General features: G+C 43.1%; 1 protein-coding gene across 1 annotated transcript in view; it reads right to left on the bottom strand.

Annotated features, from left to right (window-relative positions):
• Positions 1 to 16618, bottom strand: part of DCDC1 (doublecortin domain containing 1) — a 469848-nt gene that overhangs the window by 236282 nt on the left and 216948 nt on the right. The gene's annotated exons all lie outside the window — the stretch shown is intronic.

Genomic DNA, 16618 nt, shown 5'->3' with positions numbered 1-16618 from the left:
AGTGGAACGCCACCCCTCTGACCACGCGCAGGCCCGCGTGGCGCAGGCCATTCACCAGACAAGAAAGGAGCCGGAAGAGAGGGGCTGATGAATTATTTAAATGGATGCTTTGGCCTTGGCTGTTTCTCTCCCAAAAGATCTTTCTGTCCTTTCTGATGTGCCGACCACATCGGCGTAGCCATTTTCCTTTCTTTTCAGTGTTCTTTCCAGAGACGATCATTTGAGAGAAGAAGTTCTTTTAAAAGGAAGAAAACCATATTTTCAGTTTGATGTCCCTTTTGAGACTGGTGGGAAGTTATTGATTAAGTCCTGGCATGGTTTGGGAAACCGTCTGTTTCATTAACACGTCTTTAGCCTTTAGGCAAGAAGGAGATTGTTTTAAAGATTCATTCTGTGCAAGAATCGAGGGGCTTGCTCCCCTCCCGCGCCCTTCACTGTGTTGGCCGCTGGTGGCAGGTTGAGACTCCCCCCTGCGGTAGCTGCTCCTCAGAGGTGTTTGCTTTGTGTCTTTCGTGCTCTCTCCACGTTTGCAAAGAGCTTTGTGAGCCTAGGGGTCACCTGCAAACCTGTGGGAATTATCGGGGGAGATTGCACGATGCCATCGTCGCCTGGACAAAATTCTTCCACACTGGAGTCATTAACAACGGGGGTCAGCATTCTACGCTGCTTCAAGGTCACAGTTGGCAAAAGCGCAGTTGGGGGAACTTAATGACGCTCCTTTGTTGAGGCGTGAGCAATGAGAACCCGGAGTGCGGCACATTAAATTCTAGAGCAGGGGTTCTCAACCTTCCTCATGTCGCGACCCTCTCATACAGTGCTTCGTGTGGTGGTGATCCCACAACCCATAAAAAAATTATTTTCGTTGCTGCTTCATCACTGTCATTTTGCTACTGTTATGAATCGGGTGACCCCTGTGAAAGCATCATTCAATCCCCAAAGGAGTCGCGGCCCACAGGTTGAGAACCGCTGTTCTAGAAAAGAGCGTGAGTGTTAACTGCCCAAGTGAGAAAGCAGGCAGGGCTTGGCCAGAACCTAAGACCTTCATTCGTTCAGTGCTTCCCTCATTGGTGTGCATAGACGTCCCATCCAGACCCAGACAAGTGAGAAGAAAAAAACAAAAAACTAAAATAAGAAACCCCCTCCGGCTTTTGTCTCCAACCACTCTACACTAAAACCGAACTCGCTGCCATCAAGTCCAAGTCAATCCATAGCGACCCCTGTGGGATTCTGAGGCTGTAACTGTTCACGGGAGTAGAGAACCCACTCTTTCTCCCCGAGGGCTGCTGGTGGTTTCCAACTGCCAGCCATGGGATCGAAGCCGACGAGTAACCACTCCGCCAACAGCGCTCCTCCAACCGCCCTACAGGGCAGACAGTCCGGGTGAGGCACGCAAGAGTTTGTCTCCCACGAAGTCAGAAAATACATTTTGCTGTAGGTTTCCAAAAATACTCAAATCCCATAAGATTCTGCTTTTCGTAAGACTCAATTAAAAATATCTATTTCTAAGCTTTATATGAAACATTCATGTATAAAGATCCAAATCATGTATTTATGTTTATATATATATATATATAAATTGTCCTTTGTTTGCACAGTTTTTATTTCCAATGCCCAATGTTTACAAATAATAGCTTTCCAAACAGCGAGCTGCTATGATTGATGAAGGTCTACCTTTATTTCCCCCTGCTGCCTGATGCCTGACTTGAGGAAATCATTCCCTGTGGCCCCAACATTAAATTCTTAACAGTGGAGAGGGATAACCCGAAAACCCAGCTGAGGCTAGCTTTGAGCCCCAAGGTGTGAGGTAGTAAAACCCCAAACCCGTTGCTGGGGAGCGGATTCTGCCTCGTAGTGACCTTATAGAGCAGAACTAAGCGGCTCTAGGGAACTTGCTCTTCCCCACAGTCAGTTCTTAGCCAGACTTAGAGCGTTAAAGGCCGAATAATGGCCCTGAGCCAGGCCTTACACAGTCCCGAAATAGATGTCCTAAATAGAAGCAACCATGTTGCTTCCCATTCAGGCCCTCTTTCCCAAATGGCTTAAGATGTTCTTGCTGTCTCTTTGAAATATTAGTAGTAAATAACATTTTTCTTACTCTCTTGACATGTTTATTCCTCCACAAATACCCATATGAACAGTATGCTTATACTTATAAATAAATATAATTTATATTTATAAATACTTAAACTTTCACTGATTTGCTTATTTCCATAGAAGTATAAGTCATAGTTCAGAAATATTAGCCTAGCTACAAATTTTGTCTCTTAGCCCTGCTAATAGTAAGAAAATAATCACTTTGGAATGAACAGCAGAAAACCAACCACTTCTCCTTGTATCTGGGTTTCTAGTGTGCGCTTCCATCATCCCTTCCTCTGATCACCCTGTTCCCTATAGCCTACTCTCAACCTACAGTCATTCTTATACACACGTAGATCAGGTGACATTGCTGTTCTATCCCAAACCCGCCTGTGATTGAGCCCCCTTCGGCCCCTTTCGCCCAGCCTTTGCCCCTCTAAGTTCATCATTAGTCGCTCTCCTCTATCCCAGTGTTGCCACCCCAGAGCCTCTCGGGATCCTGGGAACATACCAAGCACACTCCCGTCTCAGTGGTTTTGCTCTAGGGCAGTGGTTCTCAACCTTCCTAATGCTGTGACCCTTTAATACAGTTCCTTGTGTTGTGGTGACCCCAACCATAAAATTATTTTCGTTGCTACTCATCACTGTAATTTTTTCCCCATGGAATGCACAGATTTTATTTTGCTCAGCTTGCACCATGGGTGACAGCTCTGTCATAAGGTGCCCCTTACAAGGATTTAGATAGAAGGATTGAGGTGCATATCTTTATTTTTTTTAATTTTATTTCTATTTTTATATCGTTTTATTAGGAGCTCATACAACTCATCACAATCCATACATACATCAATTGTGTAAAGCACATTTGTATATTCATTGCCCTCATCATTCTCAAAACAGTTGCTCTCCACCTAAGCCCCTTGCATCAGCTCATTTTTCCTCTCCCTCCCCTCTCCCCCCTCCCTCATGAAACTATAATTTATGAATTATTATTTTTTCATATCTTGCCCTGTCTGACATCTCTCTTCACCCACTTTTCTGTTGTCTGTCCCCCAGGGAAAGGGTTATATGTAGATCATTGTAATCAGTTCCCCCTTTCCAACCCACCCTCCCTCGTAACTGTAATTTCGCTACTGTTATGAATTGGGCGACCCCTATGATAGTGTTGTTCGACCCCCAAAGGGGTCATAACCCACAGGTTAAGAACCACTGCTCTAGGGGTTTTCTGCCTCCAGTGCTCTTCATCAGCTGCCTGTGTGGCCACCTCTCTTAGCTCCTTCACGGGTCTGTTGAGCTCTGTCTTTTCTCTGCGGCCACGCTATAACCCTCATTAATACAGGGACCAGCACCTTGTCCATTCCTCCCAGGTACCAGACCCCAGGTCCTGCTCTGCTCTCTTTTCTCTACGCAACACTTGCCAACCAAAGCCACGGAGTTGATGCCAACTAATCATGTGCCTATAGGACAGGGTCGAACTGCCCCTGTGAGCTTCCAAGACTGGCACTCTTGATGGGAGCAGAAAGCCCGTCTTTCTCCCAAGAAGCAGCCAGTAGTTTGAATTGCAGCTCGGGGGAGCACTGACAATCTTATAAATTAGGTGCCTGGGTTGTACAAATGGACTTGCATTTGTCACTCACAGAAAAGCTTTGGGGACACACAGTAGAACCCCAGCCCTTGATGCTAAGCCATTCTAGAAGGAGCAGCGAGATGCGATGCGGTTGAGTTCTGAATCAATTTTTCCCATAAGAAATAACTGAAAACCATTAATCTGTTCTGAACCACCAAATTTTTACCCTAACCTTGCCTTTTTATATAAAACATTACACAGAAATTTCAAAGTAAATAAGTTCAGAATTAAGTAATATATTTTAAATAAGAAACACAACATTTTAAAAGTTTATAACAACTACAGTATGACCCATACTTTGAGACTGATAAGGATGTGGATCTGCGGACACGGATGTGGAGAGGAGGTCTGGAGAGAAAGTCCTTGTTTGGAAGGGGAAGCCCCTTCCGTAAAATCAACTGGTAGCTGCTTTTGGGAGGTTTTCCCTTCTTTGCCTTTTTTCACTGGGATCTGACAGATTTTTAAAATCTGTCTAATGTGGTCTGCTGTTGGAATTTTCTTAACTGTTTTCCAAAAGGGTTAACTAAATTATCATCAACAATATCGATAACATGGTCAACCAGTTTCTTATCAAGATGTTTCTTTAAAATAAAACCTCTTTCTTAGGACTCATGTTTTTTTTTTAATCTAAAAATAGTACAAAAAACAAAAAAAACCCTAAGAAAATTATAGAAAAATGCTTGAAACACAGCTGCAAAAGGTTTAAACAACACACACTAACAACGCCAACTAAGGCCGAGTGACCAAAACACAGACTGCTTTTGTTTACAAAAACCACACGTGTTTGGTCAGTTTCTGATGGTGTTTTTGAGCTTGGATGCAAAATTGTCTTGACATTTCGTGTCAAAATCCGATTATATTGAGTGCTGATGCAGTCTAGTACCGGGGTTCTACTGTACCTGCAATAAGATGACAGCCCCCTCCAAACCCTCTGTAGCTCAGTTGTACAGTGACACACACAATGAGTCAGAACGGACTCAAGGCAGCCAGGAACAGCCCCTTCCACATGCGTTCTCCAGAAACATAAGGACGCTTCAGTTCCAGGACTCCTTGCTGCGCAGGCCCCTTGTGAACCCATGGGAGAGGCTCCAGCAAGATGCTTACGTGGCCACGTATTTTTGTAAAATTGGTAAGCATCATTTATCTTAATTACAATGGACTAGGACCACTCTTTTTCCTCCCCTGACCCAACGAGCCCTGGTGGCATTATTAAGTAAGCCTTGGATTGCTACTTGTAAGGTCAGCAGTTCAAACCCACCAAGGGAAAGCGATGGGGCTGTCTGCTCCCATAAAGATTTACAGTCTCCAAAATTCTGTGTAGTGTCCCAACGCTTCAGAGTCGACAGAATGGCAGTAGGTTTGGTTTTATTGTCTTTTTTCTCTTCCAGTGTCTCCTCTGTTCCATTTTGTTTTGCATCAGGTGCTGCAGGTGATTTGGGAGTCTGGCTAAAGGTATATGGAGTTGGGAATACATGTTGGTAGGGCGTATTGTCAGCTGGTGACAAGCACACCCCTCAGGGATAGCTCACCAGGCTTTTCTTCCTAGCCCACTTGCTTTGGTGAAATCTCTTCAATATCACAGCAATACACTAGCTCATAATGGCAATGTGCTTGAGGTTCTTGAGGGGAAGCTGGATCTCCTGCCTAAGAATGAGGCATCTCCACTGAACCACACTGTCCCTCGTCAGGGTGTCTCACTCTCACTGCCCTCGAGTCGAGTCACTGTGTAAATGAGAACCTAGAAACAGACTCCAATTCCCATGTCTTCCCAGCCCCAGGCATTTCTCCCTAGCCCATAAGCTTTGGTGAAATCTGTTCAGTATCAAAAGAATCTGGATCTTTTTGGGGGGTGGGGTGGGGTGGAGGATTATTACCTAACCGAAGCTGGTGGCTCTGTGGGGAAGCATTTGGCTGCTAAGTCACTTGTTCAAACCACCAGCCACTCAGGAGAAAGAGGTAGCAGACTGTTTCTGTAAACATGATGTATAGCTCTATGACAGTAAACAAATCAGCGAAAGCATACGTGTTTATAAGGATAAATTATATATATTATAAGTATAATGTTTATACTGTTTGCATGAGTATTTGTGAAGGCATAAACATTTCAAGCGAGTAAGAAAGAATGTGATTTACTACTAAGCTTTTAAAGAGACAACAAGATAATCTTAAACCAGTAAGTAGTTCTTCACCTTCCTAATGCGATGACCCTTTAATATAGTTCATGTTGTGGTGACCCCCAAACCATAAAATCATTTTCATTGCTAATTCATAACTATAATTTTGCTACTGTTGTGAATCAGGAAACCCCTGTAAAAGAGTCATTTGATCCCCAAAGGGGTCACGACCTATTGGTTGAGAACCGGTCTTAAGCCATATGGGAAAGAGGGCCTGAAGGGGAAGCAACATGGTTGTGTGATGGCATCACCCATGGCATCTATTTAGGGGCTGTGTAAGGCCTGGCTCAGGGCCATTGTTCAGCCTTTCATGCTCTAAGTCTGGTTAAGAACTCACTGTGGGGAACAGCAGGTTCCCAAACGCTCCCTAACAGACCACCCGGGAAGCTCTAATGCACGTGAGCAGAAGGCCAAACACCTAAGTTTCCCAATACTGCAGGAGGCGACGCTGTCAAGAGGCACTAATAGCAAAATGGCACTGCTGTGTGTGGCCCAAAGTTGGGAAGCTGTGCAGACACAGATTTACTGCCAGAGCCTGAGCGAGAATATAGACCAGCCACAGAAAGTTAGTTGGTGCCCGAGATAGTTAAGGTTTATTGTGCCAACCTGGCCGATAAAACACATGTGGGGTTAATTGAAGGACGGAGAGCTAAATGGCTCGGTGAGCCTTGCCTGTCGGTTCTAGGGTCTCTTGCCCTCTGATGGTTGGACCAGTGTGCGGCTGCCTTAGCTAGTTCTTTGCCTTAGCTGGCAAGGCTCACTTCCTGCAAGACATCCCTGAGGAGAAGCCACATGAATCTACCCTGATGCAGCCCTGGGTGCAGGGAAGCCACGTGGAGACCCCCTGCCAGCGCGGAGATGCTTACCCACTCACTGATTCAGCTTTCCTCCTGCATTTGGTGTCATTGCATATGTTTTGTGAGTTTGAGGAGTTCTTTGTGGATCGGTGTTGAACATATGGGCTAATGTTAGACTTATGGACGTGGACTGGACTGGGTCGGGATGCTTTCTTAATGTACACTTACTTTTTATATAAAATGCTTATATACATATGAGTTTCTGTGGATTCGTTTCTCCAGTCTACATGGTCTACCACAGTAGCTCTTTAGGTGTACATGATTAAATATGTTGGATTAAGATGAACCTGTAGGTTGTCTTGCACTGGAGATCCTGGGAAATAGAGGCTGAAACTCAGAGTTGCTTTCGGGACATTTAGAAGCAACACCGGTGAGTGGAAGAGAAGAGCAGGATTCAGTAGAGGAAGAAGTTCAATGGCTACATGACTGCAACAGCGGCCTGGCTCGACTCCACTGGGAGTTCTGGCATCGAGCTGGCCTGTCAACTGTGATAGCCAGGTGCATGGCTCCAACTCCTAGCAAGCTGTGGGTGACAAAAAGAATCATTGCCCTGTGCGGTGCTTTCAGAGTGGTCCCAAATGGAGGCACATGAGATGGGCTCTTCTTATTTCCCTTCCCTATACCAGGGGTCACAAACTTTTGAGACCCAAGAGCCAATCCTGTCCTTCACAACCACTGAAAAATTCTCTGAAAGCCATAGATACAGTTTCACAAACAAATGAAATCACTATTGTCTGAATAACACCCTTTAAAACTGTTATAAATGAAACTGAGTTTTAGTTTTATTTTCAATTTTACATCAGAACCACATGTACTACTGAAAGAGCCACTAGACACGGCTCAAGAGCCCCAGTTTGCTGACCTGTGCCCTACGCCAGCCCAGTGCTGGATGCAAAATGATCCCTGGAGAGCGGTCCAATGTGGGGTGAAGGAGCTCCCTTCCACTGAGGACAACTAGCTTCCTACAGCTACAGTTGCTAGGAATTGGGTATCTCCGACTTGAAGAAGGAACCCAGCAAATATGGTAGAGTGCTCTACCCAGATGCATGGCAGCTCTTGCAGGACACGTTGTAACGTACACTCCCCCTCCCCCCCAATAATTAGAGCGACCACACCTCTATTCATAAGGAGGCAGCTCTTTAGAAATAAGTCCTATAATGTTTTAATGATACATATAAACATTTATTCTTACATCTAGTACTAAGTAAAAAATTCACCGCTATAGAAGGGATTCTGATTCATGGTGACAGAATACAACTTCCCTTGGGTTCCAAGACTGTACCTCTTTACAGGAGTAGAAAGCCTCCTCTTTCTCCAGAAGAGCAGCTGGTGGTTTCAAACTGCTCACCTTTCAGTTAGCAGCCCACCTCATAATCCACTATGTCACTAAGAATTCCTAATATCTAGTAACAGAGCTTAATCACATGAAACCGAAGGCATAGAAAGTATTAGGAGTTTTAACCTAAGTCAAAGAATACGCAAATGAAAATTTGTTCTTCTATGAGAACCTAGTTAGCTATAAAAGACATCTTTAGTCCATCAGAATTCAAATTCATCTTTTAGAACAAAATCAACTCTAAGAAAATTAATGTTAAATGTATTAAATCGAATAGATGTACTATAACTTTCCATGTTTATGGATTTAGTAGAAAAATATTAGGATATTCTTAAGTTTTATATTTTACCAAAGGTATAAATATCATAAAGCAAACAATAAAAATGTCTAACTTTAATATTCAGTTAAGGTTATATTTACAAAGCAACTTGAAATTATGGGATTCAAGTAATGAAAATTTAATAAAGGGTTACTATGTCTATACTACATGTGATATAAAGTACATTAGAACTGATCAAAGAATCATTTAGCAGATGAAGAGCCAGATAATTTCCCAGGAAATTAAAATATACTGAATGAAAACAAATTGTTTAATTGTTAAGCTTCATTGCCATAAATGGTACCTGGTCCAAAAGCTAAACAACAAACATCATTGTTGTAAAATGAAAGGCTCTAGACATCTAGAAAGAGGTGGAGTAGGTGTTGGTTACCTCTGGGGTTAGGTTTTAGGGATGGGCCAAAGGGCTCTAATTCTAAAATACTGCTCCTACCGACTTGTCAATACTTGTAACTCCACTGAGAGATTCACTCCTTTGTCACAATCGAAATCCGACAACTCCATGAGAGGAAAGGGTTCTCGGTCCTACAAGCAGTTAGGAAAGGCCGTGACTAGTAGCCGAAAGGTTGATGTTTAAACTCTCCCCCCCACCCTCATCCCCACCCCCCGTATTCCAGGAGACAGGCCTGGTGGTTTGCCTTCAGAAGTTCCCGCACTATGGAGCAGTTCTACCCTGCTAAGCTGGGGGCCGTATGAATAGGAACCAATCAATAGGTATCCCACTTTATAGATTACTTATTTTCTATCTGTTATTATGTGTCATTGAGTAGACAGAGAATTGTCACGTAGGGTTTCCTAGGTTGAAATCCCGGACAAAAGATCAACAGGTCCTTTCTCCCACGGAGCAGCTAGTGGGTTCAGACAGCCCTTTCAGTTAGCAGCGGAGTGCTGCTTAACCACCTGCACCGAAGAGAGGAGCCCCTGGGAATGGGCTGGAGTGAGGGGGAGGGGCATGGATGGTGCTGTGGTCTCAAAATGTAAGCAAACCCTGTGAGTGAATCAGTGGACAGGGCAGCTCCCATCCTGGCTTTAAATAGTTCCTACTTTAACTTATTTTATCAAGTAGATTCCAAGGGAAAACATGAATCTAAGAAAAAAAGGGTGTCTTGTTTTTTGTTTTTTTTAATTACTGCCTTACCATCACTGAATTAGAGGGTAGAGACAGGGGGAGGGAAAACATCACCAAGGGACAGAATGGAGAGGAGGCCTGGGAGACACTCACAGTGTCCCTGCGGGTGGGCCTGTGCACCTTTCCTGGAGCAGTGCTCGGATGTGTGGGTGGTGGTGGTGGTGGTGAGCATACACCCAGTACAAGACGTGCCGATCGTGCCTTCAGGTACAATTCACTGACTTTGATCCCCTCTTTGAGCTGTGTCCCATTCTCACCCTCTTTTTTTTAACTTTTTAAAAAACAGTTATATCAACATCTAATTCACATACCATACAATTCAATGGTTTGATGGAGTACACTTAATTGGCGTTTATTTGGCTGTTTTATAGCTTTGAGGTCAGAGTTGTAAGAAAAATACCTCCTTTTATGAGTTATTTCTTCTTCCTGTTGCTATAAAGCCTCTTGCTCTAAGGTATCTGTCTAATCTGTCCAGTGGCTGACACCACTTTGGTCCCATAGAAATAGTGCTTACGTCACATATCAGCATTTTCTCAGCGTATTGAAGGAGAAGAAAAGCTTTTCCTCCAATTTTGGGTGCCTTTTGACAAAGTAAAAATTCCCAAACAAGCTGCATGGTTCTGTGAAAAATCTTCTTCGTATCTAATTACAAATATCACTAATGCCAATATATGACAATGCACCAATTAACTGAAAGAAGTTAGGGAAAAGTAAATTTGTTGTCTGGCACATTGTCAGGAATCTCAATAATCCTTTTGCAAATGAGATTATCTCAAGGAAAAATATGGGAGAAGCATTTCACATTTTAAAAATCAATGTAGTACTTAAAATCACATGTAGTGGGGGTTAAAATAACCGATACACAGCCTCTGTCAGTAGGACAGTGTGAAGACAGGGATTATATATGTGTTCTTGGCGAATAAAGGGGTTTGGAGGCTCCTCTGCTAAATATACTTCGTGTCACAGAAAGATTTTTTTTTGATGAGTCACATTCCCCCTAATTTTATTTTAATAGAAGAAATGAGTGTTATAGGATTTAATTTAAACCCAATCATCAAACTTCTCTAAATTCTCCACCTCAGGGATCATAGCCTCACCTCTGTATAAAGTATACGGTTGTAATGCTGTTGGGTATTTTTTTATCAATATAGATGTAAAATTAATTTCCCCATCTAAATGGATACACTGACAAACTACAGCTTACACAAGAGTTTGCTCTTTGTTGACAGCAATACATTTTATTTTAGAAAAGAATCCACTGTGCTTTGTAAATCATAAAATATGAACAAAACCCTAGCTAGAATGTTACCTGGATTGAACGCATGAATTCATTTGCACTTACTAGAAAACTCGGCATTCACTAATGTTCGGGTGATGCCTCTGTGCTTGACGCTATGCGTGACGAGCCCGGCTAACATAGATGTCAGTGGAAAATCCAGGGACAGGAACATATGTAGGAAGGAGATCTTAGCAAGTTGAGCATATCAAACACTCTGTGAAAAAGCTAATTGAGAGGTAAAAACAAATTAACTGCTATGGAGAAGGACAATCTCCCTGAGCGAGAGTGTGCGCTGCAGCAGTAAGGTTCAGTGGGTACGTTTAGTCTGAATAACTGCGGGGACAGTAATACGGCTCTGGCCCAGGGACTTTCCCCGCTGACTGCCCACCTGGCAATTCTCTGGGCACCTTCAGGGATGTCAGGGAAGCACAGGGACAGCCTGTCTCATTACAGCAGGCCCTGCATGGGAGCTAATACCCATACCAATTGCTCTTCCCTGATGCTGACTCGTCAGCAGGTCTAGGAAGGGAAGATTGCTCTTTCGGCAGGCAAAGATTCACACCTAGCTGCGGATGCCTATTGGGGAATAGGCTGGGGTGTGTGTGTGTTGACTTTTCCCCCCTCCCCCGACAGTCCCCAAAATAAAGATGGCAACTTAGAAAAGAGCCTTGGAGACAGGAGTAGGTGACGGCATTCAGAGCCTGCTGCAGTCGTGCTTTATCCCATGAGAGGGGAGAATGGAAATGTGAAGGGTCTCTTCTTTCCTTCCCCTTAACAATGGTTGGGCAACTCGGATAAACTCCATGTATGAAAGCAGAGTCTCTTCGTCACGTTGCCCAAGATTTCAGGAATCTTCTTTGCAATCATGACAATAGCCCAACTCAGGAACCCCCAGCAGAGCAGAATGACGCTGTGTCACAGGGTCTCCAAGGCTGTCACCTCCTCCTGAAGTGGAGCAGCTGGCGGGCTCAGTCTCTGGGTTAGCAGCTGAGCGCTGAATTGCTGCATCACCATGGTGCCTCGGCCACCATGGCCCTGAAAATTCTAATTCGGCTCTTCTAGTCAAATTCCTTTGAAAATGGGTGTCAAGTTGGCCTGACGTATTACTCAGCAAACATACTAGATTTTAGTAAATGTCTCCACATCACAATCTTCTGAGTTTTATTGGTTTTCAGTCCAGCTACTAAATTCCACCGCATTTCCTTTGCTCCCAGCCAAAGGCGGCCTAGGTGAAGTTATCGAAGCTCAAGCTTAAGGCTGCATACTTGCGCCGACTCCTGAGAATTGCTAGGAATTGCTGAAAGTTGGAGAATGTTACCGACGAGGGTATTTTCAGTTTACTACCAGTCTGGAAGTATTTCTGCATACACATTTCTTTTAGCCTGCTAAAAAAAATGCCTCAGAAGAAAGATCCCAGATCTCTAAGCCTGCATTCATTTGTTATGATTTATGTTCTCCTTCTAAATAGGTATAATTTTAAAGAGAGCCCCTTCAGACTTAATGTTACAGCCAGCTCCCCTCACCCACCCTTCCCCCCAAATTATTCCAGCTCGAGGTCCCACAGAACCTGATCTGCTCAGTTGGCAGCAAATGGAAAACAACCCACAGAGTTTCATTGACCAATTGTGTGTGAAAAGCACTAATTCCCTGCGCCATCTTCCATGCCTCCCCCACACTCTCTCCCACCTACTCACACACCACACACTCTTACTCCTCAATCCTGTCACAATCACCCACCTTCCTACTAGTTTCTCCACCCACAAGTCCATACAGATTTGCTAATATCCTTTGGTATCTAGCCTTTCAGTCAGGCATCGTCTTGCTCTCCCTGGGTAACGCTAACATTTCTGACAGGATCTCCATGGGGATGAAGAGGAGGAGGAGTTGCAGGGAAAGAACAGGATCGGGAAGGCAGGAGTCACTGAGCCATGGTTATAGCAGATGTCCTAAAAGAGACTGGGGGTGGTGGTGGTGACAGGGGAGACGAAGTAAGAGAAGGTTTGGAATAGTAAGAAATTGCTCTGAGACGTATTGCCTAAAGAACTTCATAAATTATGGTGCACATTGAATGTGACCATTAAAGGGAAAATTGTTAAGAAATTTTGTTAACCTGAAAATGTACTGTGGTGCGGTGGAAAAGGTCGTAGAATATAAAGCAACTAAGCATGCTTTGTAACTACATAGGTCATACGTGAAAATGATACACAAAAGGGAGAATGGTCATGTGGTGACAGGTTTATTACTGGTGATAAACTTTCTCAATTTTGTCTGATGTTGTGGTTTCAATTTATTTGTTTAAACTAGGAACTTTCCCTGTAAGGAGAAACAGCGCACCAAAGATTGCTCTGTCCTTTCTCTTGTGTGCCCATTTAAACTTGGAATTGGATTATGCCAAGTAGTTCCAAAAATGTGACTGCAGAGATTCAGAGGATGTTAAAGAGTATGTTTTTAAAAACAGAACATCCTCTGATGCTAAGATTGGTGGTAAACAATGGTTAAGCGGTTATCAAAATGTCAGCATGTAGAACGCGCCCTCAAATACCCAGCAGACGGCCTGGCAATCTGCTGCCAACGGGTCACAACCAGAAAATCCTATGGAGCATGGTTAGTTCTATTGAAACACGTGAGGCCACCATAATTGGGAAGCAATATATAATTAGTTAATGTGGTTCTTCTAGCCATAACCTTTTAAACAGTAGTTTTATTGGCATGTATTTCCCATATATAAAATTTAATCATTCCCCCGATTGAAAACACGTGTGCAGTCATCACCATTATCGATTACAGAACATTTTCTTCTCCTGCTCATTGTTGCTAACTCCCCTTTTCCTAATCCTCTCTTGCCATGTCCCAAGGCAATTATCAATCCAATGATTGTCTCTGTAGATCTACCTATTTTGGATTTTATGTACAGAAAAATCATGCAACACAAGCAAGAAGCAAAGGAACAAACAAAAAAAACCCCACTGGCAATGACTAGATAAAACATAGAAAACCCTCACTCAAAAAGAAAGCAGAACACATCAAAAACGGAATCAACCTTAAAATGGTTCAAAGGGGAGATCAAACAATAAGGCCCTACATTTTAACCGAACTACACCTGCCATAATTGAGTTTCCGATGCTGTCTGAAACCAGGCTATTCACCCCCGAGCTGTGTTCAGAGGGTGTTCACCAGAGCCTTCATCCGTACGGAGGCCCTTGAAATGGCCTTGGGCATCCACTGTCCCCTACAGTGGTCCCCTACAATGCAGGAGTTCACAATTTAAGCTCTGGGACTATTCCTTCCTTTGGATTGGGATTTTAAAAAATTTACAATCCTTGGATCACAGAGGCCATGGTGCTTCTTCCATATTGACTTAGTTGATGCCTCGCTAAGGTCTCTGTTTGGTTCAAGACAAGCCTGTAGGACCCAGACACTCTTCTTTCCAATAGCTAAGCCCCCTCTGCTTTCATCAGCAGTTCGCTCTAGCAGCCGTAGCTTCAGTGATCTCTTCATGAAGGCGGGCATCAAGCGGTAGCCCGGGCCTTTATTACTCCCTCCAAATTACCCTAGTTTCCTGATCAGTCTGGGCAAGAATGTAGAAAAGTCAATTAGGGGACGGCATTGATTGTTATATGATTGCCATCCGGCTTCTATAAGTGAGCCATCAGAAACAGAAAGTGGGGCTCACCAATAGCAAGAGCCACGCGAGGACAGCTTCCTCTGGACTCCGAGACCCACCCTCCTTGACTGAGGACACAAGCTTTGACACCGCCGCAGGGAGGACAGGAGCAGTAGCAGCAGCAGCAACTGGAGCACGGGACAGAGCCTGCAGAGCTTCCCAGCCCACAGAGCAAATAAAACTCAGTGCTTTGGGCCAGGGGCCTGGCCGGCGGGGTAGGGAACTGCTGGGCACTTAATTCAGGGAAGAGGATTCACTGACCCACAGGGCTCTTTGGACATTTATTAGCAGCCCTGAAATATCTTTGTAACATGACCTGAATGAACAACTGTATCCTGAGCACTGCTCATCAGTATTGTCACCTATTAATTTCCATAATAAACCCATAATCATGAGCACTATCTGCGAGTTCTGTGTGAACATTCTAATTAATTATAAAACCCAGCAGAAAAGTAGGGAGTACTGTGGGAGACAGAGGTGAAAAAAGTCAAGTCAAAGCCAAAAATGACATGTGAGACACAGCAAGATTATAAAATATGGGTGTATGAACATATACATGTGTGTATATGTATATAACTTTCCACGTGATGAATACCAAAGCAGTTGAATCCAGATTAACTGCTAATAAGAGCAGAGCTTTCCATGGAAATTTTAAACAAACGGGATCAAGATCCTGAAGAATTTTAACGGATGATGAAGCAAGGCTTTACCTATAAGATCTTGAAGACAAAAACAATCAGTCGGAAGTAATCTAGTCAAAAGTTAAGGTAACAACAAGTTTTTTTTGTTTTGGGGGGTCGGGGGTGAGGGACTTCTCAAGGCATTTTGCTATTGGCTTTCTGGAGGGCCAATGAGTGATAACATCTGCCTATTATGAGAGTATTCTGATAGAGTCAATACTTTGGCAGGAAATTAGCCAGGAAAGTTTCACCTGGAATCTCTCCTCACAGATACTCTGGCTCACCTCTCTTCCCAACAAGGGACAATTTCATGGAGAAAGTTTCAAATGAAAATCATGAGGCATCTGCCTTAAAACCCTGATATGGCTCATTTTGACTACTTTTTGTTTCCTATTTTAAAAAAACACTTTAATTTAGTAATATAAAGAAAGTTAATAATGTAAAGAAAGACTGCATTGACATGGTTAAATGAACCTTCAGTTCTTTTAGAGAGCAACTAATGGCTAGTACCAACAGTTAAAAAAATCGTCTTGACCTTAATGGAGCATGTGTTGATAAACAAAGTTTATATATTTCTATTTTTATTCCACGGTACCTGAGCTTTTGAAATCTCATATTATTAAAAGTAAGATTTAAAGAAACCAAAATTTATATGCACATTTATTTGTATCATCCTTAACTTGGCTCTTATTTCCTATTTACCTGCAGATTTCTACATGTTACCTTTCTCAAATGCCTAAAATAAGCCATCATCTTATTTCAGCACACCTAAGAGTGGTGCTGCAGATACCATGTTTGACTATGAACTGCAATGTCACTAGTTCGAGCCACCAGCAGCTCTCAGTAGAAAGGTGAGGCTGTCTACAGCTATTAAATAGCAGTCTTAGAAATCGTATTTTGGGTCACTATCAGTAGAAATCTATTTGATGGCAGTGGGTTAGTTATTGAATCGGTGAAAAATAGTTGTGAGTCTAAATACCTTCAGCTTGTCACTACTCAAATCTGGTCATTGAAGCCACAAAGCATTTTGCTTCTGCACTCTCTCATTTGCCCTCTGAATATGACTCTTGAAAAGACAAAAAATAAAAGTACTAAGTAAATAAAATACGAAGTGATTTTAAAACCACTCCTTTCCCATCATTTTGGATTAAGTGATTTTGCTGCTATCATTGTCCACTCTCCAAAACTGTAGAAGTTTTGCCTGATTCACAACCAGTAATGACCCTTTCTCTGGTCTTTTTAAATTCTGCTAAGTTGCTTTGATGATCTCACTATGACTCTCAATTCTGATTGTACAACAAAAATCTCCTAAGAAGTTAAACGCGCACACACACTGCAAACTGCACAGCACCGAGGATGTACAGGTTTGAACTTGCTAGAAGGAGGAGAAATTATACATTCTACTGACGTCATACATTTTTTCTTCTGCTGAATCAGAAGTGTGCTGCTTGCATTTTTGTAC

This window comes from Tenrec ecaudatus, chromosome 4, assembly GCF_050624435.1.
Source record: "Tenrec ecaudatus isolate mTenEca1 chromosome 4, mTenEca1.hap1, whole genome shotgun sequence".
In the NCBI taxonomy this organism is placed as follows: Eukaryota; Metazoa; Chordata; class Mammalia; order Afrosoricida; family Tenrecidae; genus Tenrec; species Tenrec ecaudatus.
This window is presented reverse-complemented; position numbering and strand designations above follow the sequence as displayed.